This window comes from Magallana gigas, chromosome 1 (genome assembly GCF_963853765.1).
Source record: "Magallana gigas chromosome 1, xbMagGiga1.1, whole genome shotgun sequence".
Taxonomy (NCBI): domain Eukaryota; kingdom Metazoa; phylum Mollusca; class Bivalvia; order Ostreida; family Ostreidae; genus Magallana; species Magallana gigas.
Window position 1 is genome coordinate 38755151 of NC_088853.1, and position 19522 is coordinate 38774672.

Sequence of the window (19522 nt, forward strand, 5' to 3'; positions counted from 1 at the left end):
TTATTACACGATTTTTGTTTTAATTTTGTAGAATCTATTCTCAAAGAAATAAGATGCAAGAGGCGTAAATTTACATGACTGTGTGTATTGGTATGCAGGAAAGTTCATCAAGACAATTTTTAATAAAACCAGGAACATACTGCAATATTGCAACATTTAGAACAAAACAGTTTGACCTGTAAACTCCTGTTGCTGGAGAACCTTTATGCTAATACTTACCTTTATAAAATATATTCCCTGCGATGACCTTAAATATTAACTAAGTACCATGCGTTATATTAACATGACAAGAGAATATACCGGTAGGACCAAACCAGTTCAATGAGAAACATATCGCAACATATTGCAACATTTATAACAAAGCAGCTAGATACCTAAAAATCTGTTGCTGGACACCTTTTAATAAACACTAAGTAAATTAAATAATATCTCTGGCAGTAGTCATAAATTTTAACTGAGTATCATGCGATTCCTTTTTACATGAACAATACGTTTAGATGTATATCTCTGAATTGGTAAAGATACTTGTGAGGGAACATTAGGTGACTTTGTGACTTGTGAGAAAACAAGAAGGGGGACAATTGGTTAAACTGTTTTGGTTTGCTTGTGATTTTGGTAAATTTACCCTGTGACATAATCACTCAAGACATTTTATATCAGTAGTGTACGGTAAATATATGTATCCCTAACTGTTCAGACAACTGTTTAACAAAATAACGTTCGCATGTACCTGGCAGCATTGGGTACGGATAACTATACGTTTACATAACGCCATCAAAGAACCATATAACTTAAGAAAGTATAAGTAAACATAAGTTAAAAGTATATCAAACCAATGTTTTTATTTGTTTGGCTTGCTAGTAGTAAAGCAGATTAAAAAAACACCGACACAATGGGGATGTATGTGTGATAGACCAGTAATGAGCTCCACCCTCATCTAGTCATTGTGGACTGAAAACCCCTTGCTAGCAAAGATGTCATCAACCTAAAAGGGTTTTCATGTAATTGAAAATCATGACACAATCTACAGACATTCCGATAATGCATTGATGCTAGAAAAATCAATGCATATCCACTACATGATTAACATATAACTCTGTCCGTCAAACTGAAGATATCTGACCCCAGAGTCATGGATTGTATAATATGATACAGACATTATCGTCCACCATACATTAAACTATGCCAAATATTTATTTGCCTTCTTTTTTTAAGTAACACGACAGAGGGTTTTAGAGATAGAATACAAAAATCAAACAATCCTACCACCTACGGAAATATTAAAAAAAAAAAAACAACACCAAATAAAAAATTGTATTACTATACTTTCATGTTAAATACCGAAATCAGATTGGTTTAGACGCAGTTGATGATCCGTTCTATTACCGTCAGCGGTAGCAACACATTTGGCAATGGGTACATCGTAACACAACGAATTGTTACATGCATGTAAATAATGCGCATACGGTTCGTCGTAAAATCCACGTCATTTCTATATTAAGGCAGTAATTTTTTATATAAAATTAAGACATTCAGTATAATAAAATAAAAATTGTCTTCGCGTCGGTTGACAATGGTTTTCTCGGGGTGTCAATTTTAACTGTTACCCTCGCAAACAGGCACTATTTATATACAATGTAATAATATATGCCATCTTTCCAGTTATACTATCTGGCTACTTTATCCCCGCCCTAACATACATGTAACATCAATGAGCATTACAGGAAGAGGATTCAGTTAATTTGGAGCTAAATGAAATGTTTGGAATGCTTTATTCCTGTCCTGAATCATATTTATATTGATTAATTATCAAAAGGTTTCTTTGTGCCGTTTTAATAATGCACATTCTTATAAAAATTGCTAAGCATAGCATTTTACAATGTGTCATTGATTGTTGGGGGGGGGGGGACACTTTCGACACTTTAAATAATTGAACAAGATTTGATAGTCTCATTAATGATTTATTCAGCAGGGTCTACACACTAGTTTTTTGTGTTATGTTTTGACAATAAAGGTAAATATGTGTTGTATTATAAAAAAATATTGCAACATTTTTCAAAGGTTGTTAAAATTATAAAGAACACTATCCATACACCTCTACTTCACAGAGGTTACTCCATATATTACTATAATAACCGTTAGGGTAGACAACTCCAGTTAGTCTCTCGTTGTAGTAGATGGCATACCATCAGTGAAATATACAATTTGTTGTGAAGTCAGAAGGTATCATTGTGTTTATTGTGAAATTATTGTCCTTGAAACACAACATCCCCTGTGATCTATCCGTGATATTGGAGACATACACGGATAATACAAGTAAATTACTAATCAAAACAACTTACTGTTTTTAAAACAAAGGGAGGTGGGGGGGGGGGGGCAACCATTCAGAAGTTAAAATAGACACTTTAAATGACTGGATAAAATTTGATAGATTTATTTGAATCAACATCACTGTAACTTTAATGATATAATCCACAAGGTCTGCACACTGTTCTATATATTGAAATAAAATAATGTAGATATATTACCACACTTGAAACAATTTTCAAAGGTTATTAGAATTATTAAAAAAGAAACCGCTTACCATACACTTCTACTTCACAAAGGTGAATGCCAACAGAACTAGAATAATCGTCAAGGTAGACAACTCCTGGTAGTTTCTCGTTGTAGTAGATGACATATTGTCCATGAACAAAGCAATTTGTTGTGAAGACAGGGGGTATTGTGTTTATTGTGAAGTTGTCGTCCTTGAAACACAACGTTCCCTGTGATCTATCCGTGGTATTGGAGACATACACAGAGAATCCAAGTAAATCGCCTGCTATGTACGCCCGAAAGCTGAAATCTGTACAAAACGTTATCAATCCCGTGAAAAACAAGTTTATATGATTCTGTTTTACAATATCAACTAAAACGTTGCTAAATATCAACTGCACTATAGGCGCTACGTTTTACACATTCCCCATGCACATATCAACTAAAATAGCTAATTGTTTAACGCATACAAACATTGAATACATATGCACGTTTCATATATTTGTCGTTTAAAATAACAACAACACCATCATTTATTATAATATCAAATTCAATGGTGGGGGCTAAACTCTGAGAATTCTATGAGAAAAAAGAAATAGTTACGTACTATTAAACCATTTCTATATAGAAACAGAATTATGATACCGTATTTTCAACATTTTAACTGGTATTTTTCTAACAAAACTAGTCGTATACCGTTGTGAATTAAAAGTACTGGACAAAGATTTAATATCAAGAGTAATATAAAATGTTCCGCAGCTATTGTATATGATTGTCGTTAGAAAGAATTGTCAGGGGAAAAAATACATAATTAAAACTTCCTTGTTTAAAACTATATACGTTTTTATGTCATAGCGATACGATCGTGCTAACAAATTGGAATTAATTCAGTGTCGTATACTGCATGAGAGAGTGTGTGGCGAAAAGGGCAGTCTGGGCCCTCTCTTAAGAGCTAAGCACGTATGATCCAAACAGTAAAGAACATGAAAAGGCACCTAACGCCTTCTTGTTTAACAAAATATCACAGTCAGTGCCATATATTGCAGGAAAGAGTACGTTGCGAAAAGGGCGGTCTGAGTGCTTTCTTAAAAGCCAAGCACGTTAATTCTAAACAGTAAAGGACCGGCAAAAACAGGTGAAAAAGCACCTAACGCCTTTTTGTTTAACAAAATATCACTTGAAACCCAATAAAAACCCCAAGGTACACCAGTGAAGATAATATTATTGATAAACATGGTGGGTAGATAACATGAAACATTTCTCAAGTTAATCCTTTTAATATCTGACACTGGAAAAATTTTATATGATTTAGAGGCGCTATACATACGAAGGTTTCTTTATCGTGCTAGCACCTACTTTAACACAATATCTTATATTGAAAATAATTGGTTTGTTTTAATAAACACCAGTATATGTGTGCCACAGATATCATTTTCAAGAATAACATATACATGTACCTATTTGTCGCTCATAATTCGAAAAAAAAACTATGTTATTAATAGAAGGTAAAACTCAAATATGACCATCCAAATGTCACTCTAAAACACACCAAGAAGTATATCGTGATTGTAAGAATCATCTCTGTACATACAGTAATTCTATCTGGTCGCCATGTTAGTTATGAATAGATGTTGGAGACTGTTTTTGTTAATCTGCATTTAGGGGGTTAAACTATACTTAAGTACAATCTGGAAAAAAAAGGTTAACACGAAGACTATCGTTTGATTTTTATGTTGTCTACCTGTTATGATTCGATGAATTGCGGTTTTAGATGAGACAAGTCTGGTTTGTTAAAACTTTGTGCGAACTGTTGTCGTATAATTTTGATACCTTTCAGTTGAGGTGAGATAATACATGTATAAGGTAGTTATTATTACGTCACTATGAAAATATGTGTAATCTCCCTGTAACCGCAAATCTGTCTTCAAAAGAATCCTGGCATATCATCTTATTTTAAAACATAAACAATCGTATTTATAAAGTGAATTTAGCAAACTCTTGGTTTCATCATCTAACATTCTCTTAAACTGTAATTTTAATTTAAAATTATTCATGTATTTGGCTTTTGCTTCATTTATCATTCATGTTCATTACAGCCATTGGAACAGTTTAATTTTGTCAAGTTTCAATTAGATTAAAATCAACATTTTTTCGGTATTGCATCTTCCAAACTAACAGGGGAAATCGATTAAAGATTTAGTATTCTGATAAAACAAAATTGTTAACATGTAAATAAAAAGCGTTTAATTATGCGTGATGCTAGTTTATACCACAGAGACTATCATATCCATATCCATATACATAATGACTGTGACTATACCGTCATTGTTCGTCATGAAGTAAATAGTGATGTGATGGATACTGTGGATCCTAGTCAGGTTCACCCACCAGGTGGCGGTACGTCTACCTAACTCTGATACAGCACATTGACCACCGTTCCACCTCAGGTTAGATTTACGTCCGTCCACAGCGTTACTGGCGTCATATATGTCGTCACCTGATATATATTGGTACTGTTGGTATGCTGGTTTATTGAGGGCAACGTTAACTGTCAACAAACACAACGAACATATATATTGCACATATAATAACATATCAACGCACACATCATACACATACATCACACATATATTATCAGATATGGTATAAATAACATTTATATTTTGATATGATTTCTCAAATAAATTGTTTATTTTATGTATTGGTCCATATTGTAATTATATATAATGCAATTCATTTAAAGATTAACAGAAAATCATACAAAGTCTTAATACACATAAACAACATTTTTTTTAAAAACATTCAGTGTGACAGTTATATTGTTTAAACAGTGTACATAAATCCATACTGAGTGTTACATGTACATGTAAATGTATGTACATGTAATAAGGTTATAAAAAATATACTCGACAAACAGTATAGATAGATATCCGTCTTGAATAAAATACTATAAGTTTATAAAAGTATTGAAAGGACTATATATAAGGACTGTATATGATATGGGCCTAAAATGGCCCTCTAAAATGAACAAAATAATTTTACGTTTTTTTTGTTGTGGTTTTCATTATACACATATAGATATATGTGATGTTTTTTAAGGTTCATTTTGATTCAACTGCCCACAATTTAGAAATATGAAATCGTAATGAAAATCTTTTCCCGCCATTTTTGCATTTTAAGCAAAAAGCAGCTTGTTTTCAAGTAATTTCTCTTTCAGAAAACATAGAGCGTATGCTTGAACAAACAAAATATTTTAAACAGAGACGTATATACTTAAGGCTAACAAGTGACAAAAAAAATCCTTGTTGAAGTTTGCGCTGTATATTTCCGATTCATAAAAAAGATAAGAAAAATGTCAAATTGGGAGACTGATTTTGATTGAATTATAGAAACAGCGTCACTTTTGACGTCATATACTGCCAGTGCGTGTAATTAAATCAAATAAATAGGTGAAAAATATATTTTACATCAAATCTTCTAAAATATAACATAACAATCTATTGTACCAGAAACACTTAAAAAAATGTCGAGTTATGGAGTCCAAATTTAACTCATGTCATATATAGTTCTTTATGAAAACTTTTACTCAAAACTATTGCAAAGTTAGTTGACATCATGTGTATGTAATCTTACCATAAGCCTTTGAAATCGCCAAAAGTCTCATGTAAAAAATCACATATAACATTGTAATAAGCAAACGCATAGAGTGAAGTTAAAAATCAACTACAATGTACAATAACTGACCGGGATTCCTATTCCATAGACACTTCAATACAGGAAATAGTTACAGGAAACAAATGTTTAGTACAATATCTATAGAGCCCTTACATATCATCAGGATGAAATTCAGATATTGTTCAAATCTCTTACCATGAACATTAATTGACATTTAAAAAGAAAGATCTAATCAACCTATTTTAAAATTAAACTAATTAATACATATTTATTTTAAATAAAAAAAAATGTGCATCTACATAATGCAAAGCAAAAAAAATATGTCGTCTAAGAATTCTAGAAGAAAAATATATTCAACGTTGACTCAAAATACTTTCAGAACGTCAATAGAGAGAGAGAGAGAGAGAGAGAGAGAGAGAGAGAGAGAGAGAGAGAGAGAGAGAGAGAGAGAGAGAGAGCGCTGAGAATTTTAATGAGTACGCTTTATAAGTAATCTAAACTGAAACATATAAGTATCATTTGCAGTAGCCAGTTAATTATTCTGAACGAAAATTAAGCAGACAGATACTCTTCTTGTTCAACTTGCGATATGAGTTTCTCAAAACTGTATTATCTCTAAAAGATCCATATTAGGTCCAAATAAATATCTTAATCGGCTAATGAACATGTTCTTGATTTCAATATCATTTTTTTATTGATATATTGAGTATGTTGACTACTTTTCATTTTTTTTAGCTGTCACCTTATACATGTATAAATGTTGCATAACCAAATATTCACTGCCCGTCTGTTTTGCAAAGTACATGTACACACAGAATTTAAAAAGCTCAATCAGATCAGTGGTTTCTTTTTTTTTAAATCTAAATGTTTGTTTAAAGTATGTTTTATAAAATTTTGTTTACTAAGCATTCTGAGACCATCTATCTTTGCGTAGTAAAGGATTTAGATAAATAATAGGGGTGTGTCAAAATATTGTAAACCTGTTGTTTCGCTCAACGCTCAACTTATTACTCTACCATAGACCTTAAGTTACAGAACAGTTTTTTTTTTTAAAAACATAATACAATGTAAATATGATTTAAATACAGTATTGTTTTTAGGTCTCTAAGATGAAATTGTATGATTGAAATTAAGTAAGCAAAAATAATAATAAGAGATTCAGAACCTATCATGATCCTGTCAAGATATTTCACAGTAATCATATTTGACGTTTTGCATTGTGATATAACTTTACATACCATGAGATTGAGAATTTCGTATGAACACAAGCGATGATTATGTCAAAATTTTTGCCCTTTACAGAAATATAAAATTTACGTTCTTCAACAATTGGAGGCTAAAGTGCAGATAAAATAAAAAGCATTGAAACACAAGTTTCAAGATGACTAAAATATGCGGTATTTTGATTCTGCTCTGTCTTGTGTAGACAAAAAGATAACTTGTCATTTTTTTTTTACCAAAAATAGAAACTGATAATCACTAAAGTATATGCCATTGCTACCTGTATTTGAGAAAGAATTACATAGAATAAAACTAACTATAATTGGTTTTTCTTACATGTATTATTTAAATGGTTGAACGGTTAACTTAAGTGATTTTAAAGCGCTGGAAGATAGACCTCTCATCTTAATGTACATTTATTTTAAAAGAGAGAGAGATAAAAAGAGAGAAAGAAAGAAAGATAAAGAGAGACAGCCAAACATACATACTTATATTACTGATTCGATTCCACTTCAAAATACGCCATACTTTAATGTTTATCAATATTGTTTAATTTCATTTCATTTCTGACAGGCATTTTAGATTAAGATTTAAGAATTCTCTATGGTTTTAACTATTTTTAAGCTGTTTTAAACTGTTACGCCTTTTTTTTCAGAGGATCCTACGAAAATAGTTCTTTTATTTTTGAATATTTTAAATATTTTGATTAAAATTAAATATGCTCTTCCGATTATGCAATAACTATTATTCTTTTACTGACAACGGGTTGCATGGTAGCCAGAACTGATATTGAATCAAATTGTTGCGTTGTTGATGTTCGAAAAGAGTATCGACGATTGCTGAATTTCAAAGTAATAGTGATATTCAAACACTAGAAGTATTGTGACCAAGCTCACTAATTATACCTCTGCTAGGAATATAGAATAACTCAAGCATTTCTCTTATGGAAAGTAATGGGTGCACCATTTTTCTTTAATTATAGTGACCAAAGCTGAAGATCAGAACATATTTACACGTCACAACAAATCTTTGTGTTAACAGATGCTAATAATTCTCCATGTTAAGATTTAGATTGGACAGGAATAACGTTTTTTTTCTTAACAGTTTAAGTTGGTGGACCGACAGACAGCAGCAAAGCGATATGCCCTCCCTTCTTCGAAGGGGGGGGGGGGGGAAATAATCGCTCTCAAATATATTTGAGACAGCTTGTGTTTTACAATACCTATGACAAAAAAATAACAAATTGTATAGGAAAGAAAAAATTGAAACAGGCAGAGTTGACAGAATAGGTAAAATCACTGCAATCTTAGCTAAGTTAAGCATGCTAGAGTTAGGCTATGTTAAGGACGTCCAATAGAACTTAACGATACATGTTCACTACGTAACATAAAATATTATCCTTTGAATAAGCTTGATATTCTTAACCAATATGTTTTGACACAAAGTACATGTAATACTATATAAAGATACAAATTACATATCTTGCTACCGCAGGAGCAAATGTTGAGTCTCATGGGAATACCTTGTCCGGTGATAATACTGAAAGAAGATTAACAAAGCTTAATACGAGAAAAAAATGCAAAGTGCAAGGGCTTAACATAAACATACACAATTATTTCTGTTTATATCTTGCAGAATGAATATTCAAAAGATTGAAAAGTGCCAGGAGCTTGAAATATTAAGATTCGAACAATTTTCAAATTCAACGTAAACAGTTCATGGTGAGAAAAATGCAGGGAGTTCTTATAATTAAAGTCTATTTACTTAAAATGCCAATTGATTTCATACAGCTCCCAGCACGGTTTATACAATGTGGGGATAATGGTTACACATGTCAAATTTCAGTTTGTTAAATTAGGTGTATGCCTTTGCACTACTTCGATTTATCTGATTATGTCAGATTCGGCGTCATTTGCGCGATATTTAAACGCAACCCTGAATACGGTTTTTAATTCTCTTTCTTAAAAAAAATCAAACGCTGTGAAGCTCACCAAATTACATGTATGTTTGAATTTTGTTTCTGTTCACACCAGTTATAATTATCGAATTGATAAATTTGGAAAATATTAATTCACCCGTTGCCGTAATGTAACTGGGTTGATATAGGTAAGGGTTTTGGTCTCTGGTATGAATTTGAAATTTACTACAATTATGTATAGCAATGATTTAAATTGATCTTAAAAAAACAACAAACACTTTACCAAAATAATCTGGTTTTCTTGCAATTGATTTTCATAAGCCAAAACAATATCAAAATTTATTAAAATCTTATTACATTTAATCAATTGCAATCTATGACAACTTGTATTAAACTGACTACTGGTTTAAGATTTGCAATATTTTTTAGTCATTATCTAGAATTTATGAAAATTAATCATTCTTCTTGCATACTTCTTTTCTCCGAAAGGGGTACCTGTATTGTGCGAAACGAAATCAAAACGAAACGAAACCGAACAATACGTAACCAATCGAAAGGAAATGTATGACCTTAGTGCTGAACTACCGGAAACTTTGAATACATTTTATATTAGTTAAAGTAAAATAAATGTTCTCCTATCTGCGTCACTGTACATATATATTATACAGTTCCTCTTCTGGTTGTTTTACTACAATGTATATTAACGAGTTTAGATTTGAATTGTTGTCTTCCTAATATAAAAAGAAAAGAAAAACATGGATAGTATTATTTACTTATAATGTTGATTAAAAGACTATTAATCATCATCAGAGTATCAAATTTAGCAAGCGTCATGGCTTATATACATATACTTGTGTTGGGATAAATATAAACTATTAAAACGTAATTAAATAATTGAAATCCATGATAGTTTTGTCAATTACATGCAATGTCATATTTTAATACAATTAATTCCATTGTTTAGGCTAGTTTAGTAAAAAAATAATTCAACCAGTTTAAGTTTACGTCTGAAGTACATTTTTTCTAAAGCATTTTTTAAAAAATTTAATATTTTTGTTTTTGTGGATGAGAAGGGTTTTAAGCTGAACAAAAGTATACTTTTACTTATTGCCTATGGCAGTGTGTCATACGGTATATGCATACTAAACCTTTTTACACAAATTACTACGCGGGGGTGTTAAGGAAGCATATGGGCAATTTAGCGTCTTATTTTGACTGTTATATTCAAAATCGTGAAATTAAATAACTATTTTAAATACGATCAAAAATTTAGTATTATCCTTTGAAAAAGATGTCAGTGCAATAAAATCGGGTAGTGCATTACTGCCACATTGGCGCATTATCACGTGACAACTATAAATAGCTTACGTATATTCCTTAACATAAAATGAGATAGAACAACACTACCCCGCAGTTTCCAAAATAAAATAAACATACCAAGTGAAGGCAAAACATCTCAGTTTAATCAAAACTGCTGCTAGAATCCTATGTTTTTCTTAATTCAATAGTTATTCATCCGGTTCTCGTAAAACCTTCCCAACTTTAATAAAGTTTGTACGGAAAACGGCAAGTTGCATCAAAACAACACACACCATGGGATTCTAGCAGCACTTTTCAATTTAAGCATTGATCAAACTAACGATACATATAACATTCCAAGTTCAATATATGCGGGGTAGTGTTGTTCTAGTCGGATTTTTATATCGTAAACAACGACAGAGGAAAGCCTGGCCGAGAAATAAAAGCAAATTTACATACCTTTTAGCGAATGATTGATAAAACTATTATCTCTCCCAGTATTCTTATGTTCCATTCTCAATAAATCACACCACAATATTTTATTAGAGTTCTTAGATTAGTTATATTTTGAATATGTTTACAATGCTTTCCGATCAAATTCACACGACATTCAACTTTTAGTCATGACGTCATCAATGTGTAAATCTACGTAATGCAAACTAATTTCTGAAAAAAATTTGACTTCAGTATTTTTATTTGCTTTTGGTCTACGTTTCGTTGCTTAGATAATTGAATATGTACATAATAACTAAGATTTGTGATTTCACGAAATTACATGTAACTCAGAATCCATATGCTTCCTTAACACCCCCGCGTATTGCAACAACACAAACCAATGTCAAACAGGCATACAAACGACACATTACTTAAAAACCCTTTCTTAAGCTTTAAACTTAAAAAAAGGAGGAAATTGATATTTAATTTAAAAATAGAGAATTCATGATATTTTTAGAATGTATTTAAATACATTCAATTAATTTTAATTAAAAGCAAACTAGATTCCCATTTTTGTTCAATTATCTAAAAAAAAAAAATGTCATTATGCTCAATTGCATTTTTTTTAAATTAAGCAATCCCTGCTATAGACGTCGTTATTTATTTTCTTTTTTTTAATTTGCAAATAATGACTCTATATTTTACAGAGTATGATCGTTACTGTTTAGAAAAAGATAAACAAGGAAACACTTTCTGGATAATAAAAAAATAACCCAGGAAATATGAGTTTAATTAACTATGTTTTCAAGCATCTAACAATGGGATATGGTTCTAATTAGCAGTTGTGCGCAATCTGGAAACCAGCTTGACCTTTAAACGGCACAGAGACTGATAATTGAGTGATTTCAAATGTGTCATATGTAAAGAAATATCTCTCCTCTATCTCTCCTCTCTCTCTCCTCGCTCTTAAGAATTTAAAGCCGCAATCTGAATACATACCTATAAATCATGGTTTAAAGTTTTATTTTAATGAATTTATTTTCACTTTATTGATATCATGTACTGGATTTAAGTTTAGTTTCTAGTTTAGTTGGGTTTTTTTTTTGTTTCGTTCCGATTCTTGGTTTTGTTTCGTTTCGTTTATTTTCGTTTTGTTTCAATTAGTTTCGTTTTATTTCGTTTAATTTTCTTTCCCTCTTTACAGGTAGCCAGTCGACATTACCCATATGCTATGTATCGAATATCGGCATTGCTGGGGCTTCAAAGACGGGATTGTAACGCGAACTTGTATTCCTTCTGTCAACCAACACCTCATCTACAATGAACACATATGTGTGCATAGTAATTCCAGTCCGTTATAATATCAAACGGATTCATTGCCAATGTGTATGACAGAACAGAGTCAGATCGTCGTGATTGCGCAATGTTGAGAACTAGCGAACTTCTGCCTAAACTTAAGCAGTACATGTCAATGCCCGACAGTTTTCTATCTATGCTGCGATCTTACCTATCTTTTGGGTGTTCATCTTATAAATCCTTTCAAAGGAGCCATATTTTTATGGTATAATGTCGAAGTTTCTCTCTAGTTTTGGGTAGACTTTTGGGAAATTTTCTCTCTGTTTGCTTTTATTACATTTTTTGACCATATTGTATTTGTGTCATTTGTAGTTGTAGATTCGATTACAATAAAATTTGTGTCGAAACTGGCGGTTGTGAAGGGATTGTATCCATTTGTAGTCTGCTCTGATGAACAATTTCAGTTGTTGTATGTCAATCCATATTAGTAGATACCGGTAGTTGTTTATTCAAATACTATTCAAATACTAGAATATTAGTACGAGAGAGAGAGAGAGAGAGAGAGAGAGAGAGAGAGAGAGAGAGAGAGAGAGAGTTTATAGTACATTTTAATGATCTTGTTGGTAATGATATAATATACTCGTTTCAGTAAATGAACAAAAAATCCTTTTGTTATTTATCTGACCCGTTATAACTGTTATCATAGCTGTTATCAAGACAGTTGACTGTATGTAATGCAGAACCCCTTCTGTTTGATTGCAATGTAATTCAACAATTAAGTTTGTATTCAAATTGCAATCTTCGTACCATGTTAAAAAAACTTAGATAGTATTATTTATGATTTGTATTAAAAGATAGTTAATTATCATTATTGTATCAAATTTAGCAAGATGCATGGCTTATATACCAGTGTTAAGGTCAATTACTCTAAAATATAACTAATTATATGTAATTTCAAATCCTAATGATTGATAATTTTGTCAATTGCACGGAATTCCATTTTTGTAATGCAATCAATTCCATTTAATTTCTTTGAGAAATGTAATTAAGTACATATTAATTACCTCATTTTTTTTTTTTTATTTTGAGAACAAAACCATTTATAAACAACATCGGGATACACATATACGCAGTTATATATTTGAAGGTTTGATTTCAATTTGATCACAATTTAACAATTCAAGAAACGTAATTTTGAATGAACAATAAATTCAATCAGTATCATTACGTTCAAGTCTAGTTCTGAACTATTTTTTTCTAAAGTATTTTTTATTCAGTATCTTTGTTATTGTGTATTACAGATTTTGTAGAAGGGTTCACAGCTGAACAAAATTAGGCCTGTACGCAATGTCTAAGATACTTTGATATACTGTATAAACATATTTGATATTATGAGAAATGTTTTTTTTATTGCAACAACACAAACCAATGTCAAAAAGGTATACAAACGACACATTATTATAAGACACTTTATTCCATCTTTTAACTTAGAAAAAAATAAATTGAAATGTAATCTAAAATTCATTCAATTTTTTTTTAGGTATCATGTTTTAGAATGTATTTTAATACATTGAAATATTGTTATTAAAGGCAAAATCAATTACCAAGTAGTTTCAATCATTTTTAGAAAAAATGTCTTTATGCTGAATTAAAGTTTGTTTTTCAATTAACCCATCTCTGATATATACGTCAATATTTTTATATTTATTTTCAAAACATTTGACATACTTCACAGATTGTACTCGTTTATTTCTAATACATATTGTAATTGATTACTTCTAAATTACACGATAAACAGGGAAACACTTTAAGTTTATGGAAAACAGAAAAGAGAAAACCCTCCGGAAATATATGTATAATTTATAATGTTTCCATACAACTAACAGCAGGAAATTGTTTTAAGTTGATCATAGCCTGACCTTTAAACATCACGAAACTCAATAAATAAGTGGTTACAATTGTGCCATGTGTAATTAATCTCTCTCTCTCTCTCTCTCTCTCTCTCTCTCTCTCTCTCTCATCAGGCCATCGGAATATCGGTGAAAGACTAACACATTATCGAAGTACATGGCTTTGAGACTCTATGTATCTATCAGCCCACTATGCAAACTGCATAAATTTCATACAGGAAGCATAATGGCAATTTGACCGGACCCGAATTATATGCATTAACATTACTTATTAGTTAGAGAAAAGTAGGCAACAAATGAAAGTTATGAGAAACCTCATTAAAAATCAGGAAACCCTCAACCTTAAAAGATATCAGGAAGTGTGTATACTGAATCAGCATTTAATTGACAGAGGATAATAGAGGTTTATAATTGGTATATTTAAAATTATCTTACACAAAAACTAAACGAGACACTTTCTATTAAATATTCAACAAAATATTATCAATAGAGACACAATGAAGAGTGATTAAAATGTCACTGAAATGAAACTTGATGGTCACTTAAAAATGACTTTTTAGAACTGCAAATTCGTTAAATGGTCTAGGATATGTGACTGAATATACACTGTAATATAACTGAATGGCTACTGAACAATGACTGAATGGTAGCTGAAATGTAACTGAATGGTAGCTGAAATATAACTGAATGACCACTGAAAAAGGTCTGAATTACCACTGAAATATAACTGAATGGTGACTGAATGATAACTGAAACATGACTTAATGATAACTGAAACATGACTGACTTGTCAATGAAACATGACTGACTTGTAGCTGAAATATGACTGGATGGTAACTGAAATGTGAATCAATGGTAACTGAAATGTGACTGAATGTTAACAGAAATATGATTGAATTGTAGCTGAAATATGATTGAATGATAACTGAAATAGGACTCAATGGTCACTGGAATGTGTCTGCATTTCAGTCAACTAAATGGTAACTGAAAGGTAACTGAAGGCTAATGGAACACGAACTTGTCAGTGACCATTCCAGTACCATTCAGTTACCATTCAGTCCACTGAAAGGTTAGTTTTCATCCTTTGATTACTATCTTATGTATCTACATATTTGTTTATTATTACGTCAGAAAATGAACAACTTATTACTCAAATGTTAAATATATTTATACAAGATAAATATCTAATTACATCATCCATTGTGATGAAACAAAATTTTAAAAAAATATATATATTATCACACAAAAAACACAAATGCCTAGTTAGTGAATGGTACCAATAGTTATATTGTATTTTTTTTTAAAAGAAAGAAATAACAAAACACATATCTAGTACTAAGCTACAATGAAATAAATAAGCAGTGCAACTAAACAACCGAAAAAAAACAAAGTGAAAAATAAATATGAAAAAAAATTAAAAAACAAAAAACTGTATATATGTTACACCATTACGTGGTGCGTCTTTTTACCCCAATGAACCCCAATGATACCCCCAATGAACCCCAATGATACCCCAATGAAATATTAACCAGACAATTATGATAACCGAATCTAGCTAAATTCTTTGTGTCCAAGTGTGATATGTGTGTGATACACTGTTGTTCGCAATTTTCCAATTTTTGAAGGTGATTTGGGAAGCCAGTGTGTTAATACAAGCTACTCAAGAGGGTATAGCGCGTAAAAGAGTGTGAAACTTAATTGACAGGGGTAATCTTTTCTACTGAGTAGAAGATATCATACAATTTCACCGTCTGTTTAAATGAAACAAGACAAGTAGTAAATCGGTGTATTGTGGTAAAAGCAGACCGTCCGGATCCGGATCACAAAATTCCGGATAAATGAGACAAAATAACGTATAAAAAATCTGTTCCCAAATAAAATCGTCCGTAAACTGAAACGTCCGGTTATCTGGCGTCCGGATATCTGAGGCCCCACTGTACACTAAAGTGTTTTTTTAAATCAAAGCTGACATGTAAATGGACACTTGCTTGGATTATGATATATAAAAGCCTTTGATTTTCTTACACTTTTTCACATATGGACCTTATGTGCGACATGTTACATGTAAATACGTTTGTTGGTTTAATATTTGCACTTTTATATTGTTGTTATACGTACATTGTCTTTATAAATGTATTGTATTGACCATTATAATTGATGTTCTGAATCCATGTGTACTGCATTTAGCTGGTAAATTGTTGCGTCTAACTAACAAATGAAAACGACGTGAATTTAACGTCCACAGAGATGAAATCTACTATGCAAAATTTGAAGTGTTTAATCAGTTCCTTATATATTTGCTGTGAGGAGAGCGGCGAACATCTAGAACTACATGTCGTTATTTACAGAGTCATTTTGATTTTTCTGTTTACGCACTATTTTTCCGCACAAGGTAAGCAATTATAAAAGCTAAGAAATTCAGCCAGTGGAATACAAATTTCATGTTACAAGAGACTAGTACACAATCTATAAAAATACAAGAATATGAATAGCTTCAATAATAGAATACAAATGTACCTATATATTTATAACTGTATGTGAGGAGATAAGTGTGTAGCAGTGTACACGTATATAATGCGACGGTGCGCAGTGTGTCTTAAAAAATACTGACCAGTTTCATAACTTCTACGAATTTCTCTAACACGGACTGTCTAGTAATTTCTTCCCAACATTCGAGTTTATGCAAGCGCGTTTGAGTATTCATGACAATTAAATGAATCAGCCCGCAGGCTGACTAATCATTCCGTAGCAGACATTGCAATGATGTACGTAAGCTTTGTACATTAGATTCACAATATCCCGTGAAGTCATGTGCGTTAATCGTCGAAACTGGTTTCCCAACCAGTTCAAAGGATATATATTTCTGCTCATAAGGACAGTTATTCGATGCACCGGAAGTAGAAGTCTAACGACAGTAAAGCGCAGAGCTATGCTTAGCGCTTTAAAAAACTCACACACAAAAAACACAAAAACCACAACAACAAATGAACAAAACAAAAACATACCAAACAAACAAACCAACCAACAAAGAACAGTTCTTAAAACTAATGTGCAGGTAACTGCTTGTTTACCTACAGTAAGGATTTGGGGTCAGAATATATGATTTGCCCTATGTATTCTTAGCTTACAGTTTGATCAGAACTGATAGTTCTTTGATGATGATGGTAACCCAACACCAATTATTACTTTCATCTTACCTAAATAGACCATTTTTACATTAACTTTCGTTTTCCCAAGTGCATTGTTTAATTTGAATAATATTTACGTATAACAGAGAAGACCTAATCACCAAAGTAGCTTCATCAAATTACAGAATGAAAATATAAATGTGCATTTAGAATTTAAAACGCTGTGTTCTTTTTTTGTTAACATAATTCGACTATTCAAATGGTTCATCCGTTAATTGTGGAATACTCGTTGAATAAGGCTGATATTTTTTTCTTCAATCATACTTGCAGAAAGGAAATACATGTTGAAAAAGTAAATATAAGCATTGCAATTGCTAGCGCACGTTATTCAATTTGTCTACACACACTGTTGCAGATATGAGACCACATCATAAAAAAAAATACCGATCCAAAACGACAATCCTCTACCCAAGCCCTAAATTATTGTTAGTGTATTATCAGTACGTTTGATAAAAGAATAAGCCGAATTGTCTCCTATGGTAATTTGGGTCTGACCTCCTCATGATTATTTTGTACAGTCCGTGGTCTTCCTTTCGTCGCTGTATCTTTAGACAAATCGATAAATAGGGCGTGTATAATTCAGTCTGGGTGTTTCTATAGAGCTAAGAAATAGAGGGAATCACACTCGGTAGATGTAAATATATTACTCCATTGATTTCTCTTCAATTTATCATAGTCACTATACTATATCTCTGAATATGACTATTCATTATGGGGTTTTTTTGGTCATGATAACAACTTTTTTAAATTAAATATATATTGTACATGTTTTCCATTTTGAGCATAAGGAATAAAAAAAAATATTTGTTCATTAAAAGAAGGATTTTTTCTTACGTATTATGATTAAAGATAGCACGTATTCTTTTCAATGTATATGGTGCATCAAGTGACCTCTTGTATTTTTTTTCAAACCGTATATATAAATAGGTAAAACAATTTGTTTCGAAATATATTACATCCTTCTAATTAGGATTCAAGATAATTCAGACACAATGTTTGTGATAATTTTGAAGAGGCACATACTTGTAAAATGCATAAATGATACAATGCACGTCCTGTGAATGTTTTAAAATTCAAGGCAATATGAAGTCTTCTTTATTAAAAAAAAAAAAACACTTAAAGTGGGCGATTTACACGTTGCTCAAAAGTGTTCAAGAATAATTTTTTAAACTTCACAATAAATAAAACACTTTGTTTTATATACAGTGCCTCATTAAGACGAACACGGCTTACATAGATATCGAGAGAGAGTAAAATACACACGAAAAATACTGTATTGGAATTTTATGAATTTATTGGCGATAATGGCCACAGCTGCTTGATATTAAAATGAAAACATTATACAAGGTTAACCCTGGGACCAGTTGGTCACCCGTAAACAATTATACCCTACTCATTAATCCTTACACATTTTATATAAACCCATAATAAGTGCATGTGGGTTTTTTTATTCCTTTTAAAAGGAATAAATAGGAAACAAATGTGTTTGTTAGTTGTGTGTTTGGATTGTGTACATATGTATTGAGATTTGAGAGGCTCTCGAAATGGACACTTGAAAATGTTCAAGGGTCTGCAATTAATTATCTTGCTAAACTTGGTATGGTTTTTACCGGGTTGTAAGTGTTCTTCATAAAATTAATCTAATTCGTTTTTTAAAAAAGTACTTGACTCGAACAATATATTATGTTGTGCTATTTTGGTGAAGAATACCAATTAATTTCAATAATTGACCAAATAAACAATTGCTTTAAGGAAGTTTGAATATAACCTCATTTAAAGATTATTTGAATTGTCCTTGAGCTTTGAGTCTTAATTGAAGTTTGGTCCGATTTGTTTAAAAGACACAGAGAAAAAAATGACACGAATTAATTAACAAGTAAAATTATTGCATTTATTAGATCTATTTACTGGAAGAGTATAACCATTTTCAAAATCGAACAAAGTGTTATCGAGCTGTGTTTCACTACACATTCCATATCGAAAAACCCTTGAACTGTTAAAATGTAGAGTATATCCAGCTGGTTCAATTAAAAAAAAACTATTTA